The sequence below is a fragment of the Macaca fascicularis genome, chromosome 2, assembly GCF_037993035.2.
Source record: "Macaca fascicularis isolate 582-1 chromosome 2, T2T-MFA8v1.1".
Taxonomy (NCBI): Eukaryota; Metazoa; Chordata; class Mammalia; order Primates; family Cercopithecidae; genus Macaca; species Macaca fascicularis.
The window spans coordinates 10,472,822-10,485,206 of record NC_088376.1 but is presented as its reverse complement, the minus strand read 5'-3'; the positions used below and the strand labels follow the sequence as shown (position 1 = coordinate 10,485,206).

Genomic DNA, 12,385 nt, shown 5'->3' with positions numbered 1-12,385 from the left:
AGAGCACACCTGAGCTCAGCAGACACGGTATCCAAACCTGCAATGCCTAGCATTCGGTTCCTTTGCTCTCCAATGCAGAGAGTCCAGGCAGAGCACCTGCAGAGAAAGAGTAGGCTTTCTGAAAGAGAGGATGGTGGCCCAACCCAGGAATGTGCAGTTCTGAAAGAATCCCGCCCTGCTGTGGATGGCCTGACTGCTCAGAGACAAGCAGGACAGACGTAGTGAGTGTCAGGGCCTCCAGAGGGGATCTAGGCCACAGCTCAGAGCTCAGATCCAGGCAGAAATGAGTGAAGTGGGCCTAATGTTAGGCAAGAATAAATGGTAGGGACTATGGCAAAATTAAGAAGGACAATCAGAGGCAAGAAGAAGAAATAATGGAAAAGCTCCTCTTTGACAAGCCTTTCACTTAGAAATAAGAAGACAGAAGCTCAAAGAAGGCAAGGTCTTCCTTCAAGTCACCGTTTCGGGGCAGTGTTAAGAATGAGAACTCAAGGCTCCTCTATCCAGTCAGCGTTCTGCTGATGAACAGGGTTGGGATCAAGGGAAGGTTACCGGCACATGGAGAGCAGCCACAGTAGAAGACACAGCCCTGGGTGGGAACTTGGAAAACAGATCCCATTCTGACTCGGCCTTCCACTCCTGAGCTTTTGCAGTACCTTGTACTTCTCTGGGTTACAAAGATGGTTGAGCAGGTGGTCCCAAACAACCCTTCCAACTCTGACATTTGCAGTCCCTTTGCAAGGAGAAATAGAAATTATTATTCAGACATTTCTTTGCTCACCCCCAGCTCTCATCACACTCTCAGCCCCTTGGAGTTTAACCTCTACATATCCCCTTGAGCTCAGCCTCTTTTTCCCATCCTCTGACAAAGCTTTGGCATAGCCCTCATCATCTCTCTCCCAAATGGCTGAAAGGGCCTCCTGGCCAGCCTCCTTCTTTCATTCTCTGCCCACCCTACCCATTCTCAACTGCCAACGTGCTACACCAACAAGAGAGTTGATTATAGCATGTTTTTGCTGACCGCCCTCTATGGCTCCCCAGTGCCTTCTGGAATAAAACTCAAATTTAACACAATATCTTAGGCTCTCAAAAAATGAACCCAGCTTCATTTTCAGCTCTTATTCAGCTCACTTTTTCCAAATATCTTATGTCCTGCTGTATCGAACGTCATGCCACTTCATTAACACACTCTGAAGTTTCATCCTTCAAAACTTTTGACAAATGTTGATCCTTGTGTTTTGAATGCCCTTCCACATCCTGTGTGCTTGGTAACAGTGGGAGGAGTCATCTATCCTAGTATAGGCAACAAGAATATGCATTATTTTTAGGAATTTAAAATCAATAAGACAGCCTAAATTTTAGCCATCTTTTCACTGTCATCTTGCACTGGCAATTGTAAACATCAACAGTGATTTTTAAAAAAATGCTTCTCCCTACTGGGGTAGACTACTCTAACCATCATCCTCCCTGGAGCACCACGGGCACATGGAAGTCCCCATTATTCTTGAAAACTCAGCATATTACTTCATCAGTGAAGACCTCTCTTGACCCTTCAATCTTCTCCTTCATTCTCCACTGAACTGCTAATTTTCCTGATTTATACTTTTATTTCACTACCCTTGTAAATGCTACATTTTACTTTTGATTATGGGTCTGTCTCTCTCAATGGGCAGTGAATTCCTTGAAGACAGTGGCTATATCTGTGTCTTCCTAAAGCTTAGCACACTGCCTGGGATGTAACAGGGGCACAGAAGATGTGTAATAAATGAATGAATGAGCGTACTTTGAGCTCTTCTGAACACTGATTTAGGCATGATGGATTTCCAAGTCACAACACAATTAAAAGCTCAATTCATGTTTCAAAAGTTTTTGCAGATCAAGTCATAATGATCTGGCTGGAGGTCCTCTCGCTGGGACACCATAGGAAGGTGTTCAGGTTGTACTGAAATGACTCACTGCCCCAGCAGCTTAACAGGATTACCTAGGAGCTTACGTTGCTCAGTGAAGCATGGTGGGAGCCCCAGCAGTGCCAGCCAAGCCAAGGGCTGAAGCTGCTATCTGTGTAACTGGGGACAGGAAATTAAAAGTCACTATAGTCCACTAGCCGAGAAGAGAAAGTTGCAAAGGAAGCAGAGTGCCTCCCCCGCCCCTCCCCAGTTGGATTGTATCCCTCCTTTTACTCCCAATATCTCAGAAGGCCTACCTAGAAGGAATTTGGGTTAAAATATGGACAATATCCTCAACTTGCAGGTTAGAAAGCTGAGGTCCAGAGAAAGGCATAAGCTCTCAAGGCCACATAGCTGGCAAGTGACAGAATTGAGACCTGAGTCTGCATATATTCATTCCCTGTCCAGGGAGGGAGCATCAGGACCTGGAATCATGCAAGGAGGTAGAACCTGAAGGCAGGGGGAGTGAAGTCACACTGGTTTGTTTGTTGGTTATTGTTGTTGTTGTTTTTTTTTAACTTTGAATAAAGTGAAATTCACATAATATAAAATTAACATTTTTAAGTGTACAATTTAGTAACATTTAGTACATTCACAAGGTTGTGCAACCACCACCTCTATCTAGTTACAAGACATTTTTTATCACCTCAGAAGCAAACCTTACACTATTAAGCAGTCACTCTATTTCCCCCTCTTCCAAGACAGACAATCACTAGTCTGCTTTCTGTCTGTATGGATTTGCCTATTCTAAACATTTCGTACAAACGGAATCATAGAATCTGTGGCCATTTGTGTCTGGCTTTTTTCACCTAGCATGTTTTCAAGGTCAATCATGTTGTAACATGTATCAGTATTTCTTTCATTCCTTTTCATGGCTGAGTAATATTCCATTGTGTGGGTATAACATATTTTGTCTATCACATCTGGTTTTAACTAACTGTTGGGTGCTGGGGTAATAAGAATTCTCTCAATTTATTCATGCTTTCTTCACTCTACACTCTTGAAAACAGGCACAGAGTGAGGACTTGGTAATGTCTACTAGATGGGCATTTATTGAATGCTTGCCACGGTTAGAGCTTGGTGAGACTCCTAGAACCGACCTGGCAAGATAATGTGGAAAAGAATCATGCACTGAACCCAGTAGAGATCTGGGCTCTGGTTCCAGCTCTTCGATAATCAATTGAGTGGCCCCAGTCAGGTTCTTCCCCTTCTCTGGGCCACAGTCTCCTCACCTCTAAGCCAGGATAATAATGCCCGTTGCTTTAGTCCGTTCGGGTTGCTATAACACACTGTCATAGACTGGGTGGCTTATTGACAACATGCATTCATTTCTCACAGATATGGAGGCTGGAAGTCCAGGACCAGGTGCCAGCATGGGCAGCTTCTGGTGAGGGTGATCTTCCAAGTTGCAGACTATCAACTGCTCCTTGTATCCTCATGTGGTGGGAAGGGGTGAGAGAGCTCTCTGGGACCTCTTTTGTAAGGCCAATAATTCCACTCATGAGGACCCAGTTCTCATGACCAAATCATCTCCCTAAGGCCCCATCTCCTAACACCATCCCACTGGGTCTTAGGTTTCAACATATGACTTTGGGGAGGACACAAACATTCAGACTATAGCACCTGTCTAACTAATCACCTGCCAGGGCTACTGGGAGTCCTGAATGGGATAATATCTGCAAAAGTTCCCTGTAAACAACTCCTCTTATATAAAGTTTATCTCATTTAAAACAAAACCAAAAACTCCTCGCTAGCCACCTACCTGTAAAGATATGGTTATTGACAGCAAATGGTGAGATAGAGGAAGATTCTCTACCAGGATTTCCTTCAGGGGGCCATATCTATTTACTTGGGATAAAATACCTGGATGGGCACCGAAGGGACATGAGTGTCCCTTCTAGAGAAGGGAACTCTACTGAAGTAGACTAGGGATCAGGTGCCTGTTGCTCAGAAGAATAAGGTTGAGGACCAGAGAAGGCAGCAGGTGAAAAGACAGCAAGGGCTGCCAAGTCTCTGAGGACTCCCCTCGTGACTCCCAATCTTCAGTGAAGTTACCAAACTCACAAAGGTCTGAAGGCAAAAGGGTTTTTGTGAAGACCAAGCAAAGGAAATGGGCTTTGTTCCTGGAATGGATGCAGGACAGAAACAGACAGCACTCTTAGATAAGAGGCATGAAGGCTGAGTGAGGCATGATGACATATGCTGTGGGCATGCAGAGCGATTGCACTGTGGATTCAAGGCTCTCATAAGGCTTGGCATTGGGGTTCGGGTCAAGTTTAATAGGATCTCCAAGGGCCTCTGCTGACATTTGGGCTGCACACAATTAGACATCTGCCACAAGGGCTGTGCCCATGGGCAGAATCACTGATGAGGCCCATGGTGTCCCCACATGGATAATACAGTGACTTATACCTTTCGACCCTACGCAGCCCTCACCCCTACAGCCACAGTACAAGAACTTGGATCTTGGCACTGGTTTGCTTTTGCTCCCAAACAACTGTTGGTTCAGAGGCCTTTATATGGCAACCACAAATGAACCAACTCTGCAAACAAGGCAGACCCTTGGAATGGCCCCTAAGTACATTCTGCTGTCACCAGCAAAGAACTTGTGCAGTAACAGCCTCCCTCAGGACCTAGCAAACCTCTGCTCTTCTGCTCAGTTGCCAGGTGACATACTAGTTACTCGCTTAGAGCAACCTGCCAGTAAGATCAGTATGAGGCTTAGAGCTGTGCCTGACACAGTTAGCTTTGTACCAGAGGGAATGTTGTTCCTCATACCCCTTTACAAATCAGTTCCCTCCTTGATTTTGACCCTAAGAAAATCAACAAAAGCGCAAAGCTGAACATCCTAAGATATTCTTTACAAAATTATTCGTAATGCTAAGCAGTTGGAGACATAAAATTCCAACAATAGGTAAAAGGCAAGAAACTTGTTGTGAATCACCACATGGCATTTCTGCAGCCATAAAAGAAAGATTGGAGCAATATGGCAAATTCATGTAATATTAAGTGAAAACACAGAACCCTAAATAGCATCTGTGACATGATTGCAACTATGTAAAAACGTGCATTGTATATGGACAAGAAGATAGATGGGACTATGGAAAATAAAAAAATATATATTGCAAAAGATAAAAGACCTATAGGTAGCTTTTTCTTTAATATTATCTTGTATATCATCCTCTTTGTATTTCACTAGGTTCAAACCTGCATTCTTATCCAGCTGTTTATCTGCATCTGTTTTCCCCACCCAGTTAGATTTCATACAGCTGTCACTATCAAGATATTTATAACTCTGTTTGTGTTGACTTGTTTCTGCCTCCCTTACCTTGTAGAACCTTCTATAAGTGAAACCCACATGATATCGGGCAGGAGGTGGCTAAACAATAATGTGCCAGGCTGCCGTTGCTTGGGAGGTGTTTACGAATGCTGCACTGGAAGTGTCGTGGTGCTTGCCAATGGAGGATCCATTTTCAGTTTGGACTCTAATCAGGAAGAAGAGACTCCTTCCATCTAAGAGGTTTTAAAACCCTTCCCAGCAACCAGGATGTGGGAACTAGAGCAGCCGGGGATGATGAATTCTGATCCTCTCTGAGAAAATGTAGCTTCAGTGTGATTCGTGAGCAACAAGTGCTCCGGTATCATCAATGAGCAAGAGAGTGCTCCAGGATGATGGTGCTCCAGCATGACAGTGAGCAAGAAAGTGCTCCAGCATCATCAGCAAGAAAGAGAGTGCTCTGGTGTGTCTGGTGAGCAGCTGCGGCATTAGTGGGGCTGCCAGTTTCAGAGTAAACAAGCACAGACTAAAGATTCTCTGTGATCAGTAAGTCAGGGTCTAGAATAACTGATGGGCATTTCAGTCCAGATCACACCATGAAAAACCAGAGAAATGGGACCCAGAGGAGAGGATGCTAGAAACTCCAGGACTCTTCCTCTAGCCACCTGGATGCCAGATCCCTGCCCCAGATCCTTTATAACTGGCACCAGAACTCACAGTGCAGTCTCTGTTTCATTCATTTTCTATAAGATTATGCGGGAGATGGTATTTAGGTCTCATTCCAGAGAGTGAGCTCAGACCTCCTCAGCTAATTTTCACTGAGGGTCAGGCTAAGGAATATCAGGGCTTGTGCTATAGAAACCTGGGCCAGGTGAGGTCTATCTGGCATCTAGAATCAGGGTTCAGCTCCCCGTGCAGGCAAACCTGGGAGACCAACTGTCCATGGAGAATTCTGTTTGAATGGGCTTGCTTCTTTTCGCATGAGCTGTCTACTGGATGAGGAAAGTCCTGATCATTACTTCTATAAAAACGTCACAGAGAAGAATACATAAGAAAATGCTATCGTGGTCGACTTTGAAAAGGAGGACATCTAGATAGTTGGGGAAAGGGTGAGAGGAATATTTTTATTGTATCCCCTGTATGCCTTCTGATTATTTTAAACTGCTTATTATCAAATCAAATAAATGGGGTGAATAATGAATGGTTAGGTAAAATTAAAATCAAAAACTGAGGAGATTTGCCAGTGACATTTCTCTGAGTTGGAGGCTGAGCTAGCTAGCAGACAATTTGGGTGGTAAATCAAAGGGTTCTGAGAAGACTTTTGCTTCACATAACAGAATGCCAGCCATCATATAAGTCAGTTATTTTGAAATTCAGTCTTTAGAGTTAAGATAATATTTCATTTGGCTGGGCACGGTGGCTCATGCCTGTAATCCCGACACTTTGGGAGGCCGAGACAGGTGGATCACTTGAGGTCAGAAGTTTGAGACCAGCCTGACCAACATAGTGAAACCCCATCTCTACTAAAAATACAAAAATCAGCTGGGTGTGTTGGCACATGACTGTAATCCCAGCTACTTGGGAGGCTGAGGCAGGAGAATCCCTTGAACCTGGAAGGTGAGGTTGCAGTGAGCTGAGATCATGCCACTGCATTCTTGCCTGGGTAGCAGCGTGAGACTCTGTCTCAGTAATAATAATAATAATAATATCTCATCATAAAATGCTCATATATTCCCTTAAAAGGGAAGAAGTAAATTTATTGTTATCTAATACAAATTCAAAACAATTAGCCATAACCACAACCTATTGGAAGGACAGGGGAACAACCAGTTCCTCCAGGACTAGAGCTGTGTCTGTGGCCCCGGGGCTCACCACCTGCATTGTCAAGGAAGAAAAGTTTGGTACGTTGCAGGATTTGCTACCAAGATGCACATCATCATCTCCTCAGCTACAGCCCCCTGTGGCCAGAAGGCAGGGGCCAGGTGTGAAGATCAAGTTCAGGTCCTTCAGAATCCTATTGCTGAACTGGCCATGCTGAGCAGTGGGACAGCCAGACTGGCCCGAACCCAGATCCAGAACACAGAGGGAACTCCACTGCTATCCTCCAGAGCACCTTGGATTTTTCTCTGGGACAAAAAGCTATCCCTGCTCTCTTTCCAACAGACCAAAGCACTCTGCAAAAGCCTCATACTCCCTAGGCATAGTGATGGCATGATGGGGGCAGGCATCCAAAAGGAAGGGAAAGAAGCCATGGAGGGAAAAGCTGAGGAGAAGGTTATTGCTCTATTATCATCAGGTGTGAGACAAGCACAGGTGTCTAAATAGTGAATGCCTTACAAAGGACACTCTTTCAGATGAGATGGCATCCAGGTGCTTTTGCCTTTCAAACCTGGGTGCTTTTTGGAACCCTGCCAGGTCTTCGAGTCCTGAAAAAGGATTGAAGTTTAGGTTTCTTAACCATATCTGAACACAATGGCTTGTGCAAGCAAAGCCCCAAAGTGAAAAGAGAACTGAGCTAACGTGGCCAGTCCTAGTCTTTTCTGGGGAAGGGTCACTCATTCAAAAAGCAGCCAGCCTCCAAGATGCAGCGGTGCTTGAAATCCTGAGATCTAGGTGGCTCTCTGGAGAGCCAGGCCTCCAGTGCCCAGGAAAGGGCCACAACACCTCCAAAGCTCTGCTTCAGGGAGTGGTACTCTCCTGGCTTCACCAAAGCAGAGAGAAGGACGCCTCTCCCTCCTGCACCTGACACCAGATCACAGTTGCTGAACCACTATACCGGTCACATCTCTTTCATGCTGAAAAGCTTTCAGTGGTTCCTGGCTGCCAATCACTTGGATTTCCTCCTCCCTCCGGGATTCAATGCCCCCAAATGTGGGACTCAGCCATTCTCCAACCACAGCCCCTCCTCTCCCTGTTGCACTAATCCAGCTGTCCATCTCCCCACAGACACCACGTGAGCCCCAAGCTTTCCTGCCACCACATCTTGCCCAGGCTAGTTCCTTCCCCCGGAAGCCGTTTCCCTACAATCTCTCAAAATGTCACTTTTTGGACTTTTAGCTTTTCTTCACCCCAAATTCCATCTCTTCTGTAAGACCCTTCCTCGTCTACTGCTGTGGACACCTAGTCAAGAGCAATTTCTCCTTACTTTCACCTCAGACGTCATTCCTTTGTTTTTCTTAGAGCCCATAACTTTCTTTCTTTTTTCTTTCCTTTCCTCCTTCCTTCCTTCCTTCCTTCCTTTCTTTTTCTTTCTTTCTCTCTTTCTTTCTCCCTTCCTTTCTTTCTTTTCTTTCTCTTTCTCCTTCCTTCCTTCCTTTCTTTCTCTTTCTTTCTCTTTCTCTTTCTTTCTTTCTTTCTTTCTTTCTTTCTTTCTTTCTTTCTTTCTTTCTTTCTTTCTTTCTCTCTCTCTCTCTCTCTCTCTCTTTCTTTCTTTCTTTCTTTCTTTCTTTCTTTCTTTCTTTCTTTCTTTCTTTCTTTCTCTCTTTCTTTCTTTCTTTCTTTCTTTCACAAAGTCTCACTCTGTCCCCCAGCCCGGAGCACAGTGGCATGGTCTCAGCTCACTGCAACCTCCGCCTCCCGGGTTCAAGTGATTCTCCTGCCTCAGCCTCCTGAGTAGCTGGGACTACAGGCAGCACCACCATGCCCAGCTAATTTTTGTGTTTTTAGTAGACGGGATTTCACCATGTTGGCCAGGCTGGTCTCAAACTCCTGACCTCAGGTGATCCACCTGCCTCGGCCTCCCAAAGTGCTGGGATTACAATCTTGAGCCTCCACACCCAGCCATAACTTTCTTCTTTGTGTTTGGATTATTGTGTGCTCCTCGTAGCTTTGCTCTGGATGGTAAACTCCTCAAAAACAGAAGTTTCCTCTTGATTTCCATGACTTACGTCTCCTTGTTGGGTTGAGCTGTACATTTGGGATGGACTAACTTGAGGGACTGAGTCCATGATGACTAGAGGAGTACTGGTTAGCTGAAGGTCTGCCAAGCTTGCTGTAAAAATATTTCAGCTTTAGGGGAGGAGCTGCACTGGCCAACCTGCTTCCTTGTAGCTCCACGGTTTCATGCACAGGGTCTATGAATAGCCAAAGCAAAAGGCCACACTAAGCATCTTTTCTGCTCCTGCCCCCAATCTCGAGTTCAGAAAGATCTGCTAGGGATCAGTGCTTTAAATCATCTCTCCTCACTCCCTGTGGAAAAGCCCTGCTTCCAGGAGCTGACTAATGCTTACTGTCCTTAATGCTTACTGTCCTTTCCCAAGGAGCACTTCCTTTATCTTTTTTTTTTTTTTTTTTTTTTTTTTTTGAGACAGAGCATTGCTCTGTCGCCCAGGCTGGAGTGCAGTGGCGCGATCTAGGCTCACTGCAACCTCTGCCTCCCGGGTTCAAGCGATTCTCCTGCCTCAGCCTCCTGGGTAGCTGGGATTACAGACGCAGGCCACCACGCCTGGCTAATTTTTGTATTTTTAGTAGAGACGGAGTTTCACCATGTTGGTCAGACTGGTCTCGAACTCCTGACCTTGTGATCCACCTGCCTTGGCCTCCCAAAGTGCTGGGATTACAGGCGTGAGCCACCGTGTCCAGCCCCAAGGAGCACTTTATATTGCTTTCTGGGCAGGCTCTGTTTTTGCCCTGTGCCCATCTCTCTCTCCCTGACCCTCTGGTCTGCCTGGCACAGGTAGGGAGTCTGAGGAGAGTCATCCTTCTCCTTTGAGTGTTCCGGTGGCTCCTGCTCTACCCCGGGAGGTGGAAAAGACACCAACGCAAGACTTTCCCTGCCCACTCATCTCAGCTTCTTGCTTTCTGCGCTGGGCTGTGTCGGGTGCTGGGAGTTTCGTGATCACAAGGAAAAGAGATGAGGGTGCTGGGCAGGGAAGGAGGACAAAGAGCAATCCCCTTATTCATGCATTCTTCAGGAAAAAGAGAGAATCTGACCTGAGCCTATTTTCTGAATAATTCGGCATCAAACAGCATTGAGGCTGGGACTTGGCCAAGTCTTTGTTTTGTTTGTTTTGTTTTTTTCCTTTCCTCCAATCAGCCCAAGGCAATGGGGAGTGGGAGGGCATGGAGGGGTGGGGGCTGCACGCACACTGGGGCTGAGAGGGAATGCTGAGCCTGCAGAAGTGGCCCATTGACAGCTCCTGTTCACAGCAGAGGGGCGGGTGGCACCCCCATCCTACCACCACAAGGGCAGCTCTGTCCTGTGGGCACAGGGCTCCATCCCAGCCCCACTGGCTGGGAGAGAACAACATTTCCTTATAAGGCCCCGGCTGCTTTGCCAAGGCTGGATGGCTCCAACAGACTGTAGCTTTCCATTCTCCTCCTCGGCTCCAGTGCAGGCCTTGAATGTAGCCCTTGTTGTCAGGCTCCTCCTCTGCTCCACAGCCCCCACCTCACCTACTTCCACTCCCTGCCAGAGCCAGCCCCACTGGAGCAGGATAAACAGCCCAGAGGCCTCTCCCACGCAGGGCCTGCCTCGGTTCAGGCCTGCTGGAGGCAGCACAGGGTAGCAAAAGGAACACGGGAGTCACAGTTTCGGCTGGCCCTGTGGGAAGGGAAGGCCCTTTCCTCATCTGGAAGATGGGGCTCTAATGGCTATGGGGTCCAAATTCTTTGCATTGTATTCAAAGCCCTTCCCAGTTAAGCTGCAGGTTAACTTCACAATTTAACTGCCTTTCCTTAACTTGAAGGCCAGATTTCCCCTAGCTCTTTCCGCTTCCCCCAAATGCACCTTGCTCACACAGGCCTCCACTGCTTCATGCGTGTGTTGTTTTCCTGCCTAGGTAACTCATCCTCCAGGCCCCACGATAGGCATGCCTTCCTCCTCTCCCCAGGAAAAAGGAATCATTGCTTTCACTTCGCTGCTCAACATTTGTTTGCACCTCTCTTACAGCTTTTCTATTTTGCAATTGCAATGATCTCTTTACCTGTCCGTTTCCTCTATCAGACGATGAGCTCCTCCAGGCTCACATGGTCATCCTGAGCTCTACCACAGTACCGGGCACATAATCCAGCTTCACAAAAGATCGCTGAACAAATGCCTGAGCACACAGTGTTGCATACGTTCAAAAGAGACAACTATAGTGCAAATACTTGTAAACTATAAAGTGCTGTTAACTCATGAAATGTACAACTTTATCTTGCTACCCTCCACTCCAATTCTCCTGTTTGTTACACTGTCACAGGCCTTTTCACTGTCTGACCAGTTCTGTATCCAGAATTCCAGGCTCACTGCAACCCTTCAGGGGGTTAACATCTATCACTAAGCCATTACTCATCTTCAGAATCCCAGTGTTGGGGGTTAAAAGGAATGTATACAATTGTTGCCACACTACAGTCCACAGAGGCCCTACAGTGGCTAAATGGAGAAGCCCTGAGTCCCACTTTTACTATTTATTCATGCCAGGTTTCCACAGCATTCTGGGGGGAGAAAAATCTGGTGGCTTTAAAAGTTTAAAGCACACCGATTAATGCTGTCTCAACATATGACAGTTGAAACAACTGAGCACCCTAAAAGAAAAGCAGCTCTCCTGACATCTCATGTGTTAGTCGCCAACTCAAGACCATACCCAGGATCCCCTACTCTTGCTCACCAAATCCGTTGCCCAGCACATTGCCCTGCTTAGGGCAGAGTGATGACGGATGCAACTGCATATCTGTTAAGCTGAATTCTTATGGGTCAGGGATACCTCAAGTTCCAAATAAAGAATTTCAGTCTCTGCCAAAACAAATCTTTCTGAGATGGAGATTCTGCAAAACATCAGGTTAGGGATTTGCAAGCACAGCACAGTTAAGTACTCTAGTAAGACTGTCTCTCTATTCTCCAGGATCCCAGCAACGGTTTCAAAGAGAAATCTCCTATCCCAAGATAAATTAGCCCGTTCTCCATCCACATAGGGAAGTTTTTCAGAGATATGTTTGTAAAGCGAAACCCATAGTTGATCATGAACCATGTTCTAACACTATTTGTCACAGAGCCAAATTCAGGATATAAGATGGTTCTGCCTTGGGCTCCATCCAAAAGGCTTAAGTTACGTGAATACCAAAAATACTTTATTATAATGAGATTTCTGTCTTAGATGCCTAAGGGCAGACTGTGCAGGAAGCAAAATGAAGCATAACTAATACTGGGCAAGGACCTAGGAGATGAAGCTCTAGTACCAAC

At 46.1% G+C, this 12,385-nt stretch overlaps 1 long non-coding RNA gene across 1 annotated transcript; it reads right to left on the bottom strand.

Moving 5' to 3' along the window:
* Positions 1-540: 540 nt before the first annotated feature.
* On the bottom strand, positions 541-1,293 carry LOC141409606 (uncharacterized). Its single transcript, XR_012430585.1, has 2 exons — positions 1,132-1,293; positions 541-733 (listed from the first exon to the last, which is right to left on the bottom strand). It is a non-coding gene; the product is annotated as an uncharacterized lncRNA (long non-coding RNA).
* Positions 1,294-12,385: the final 11,092 nt, after the last annotated feature.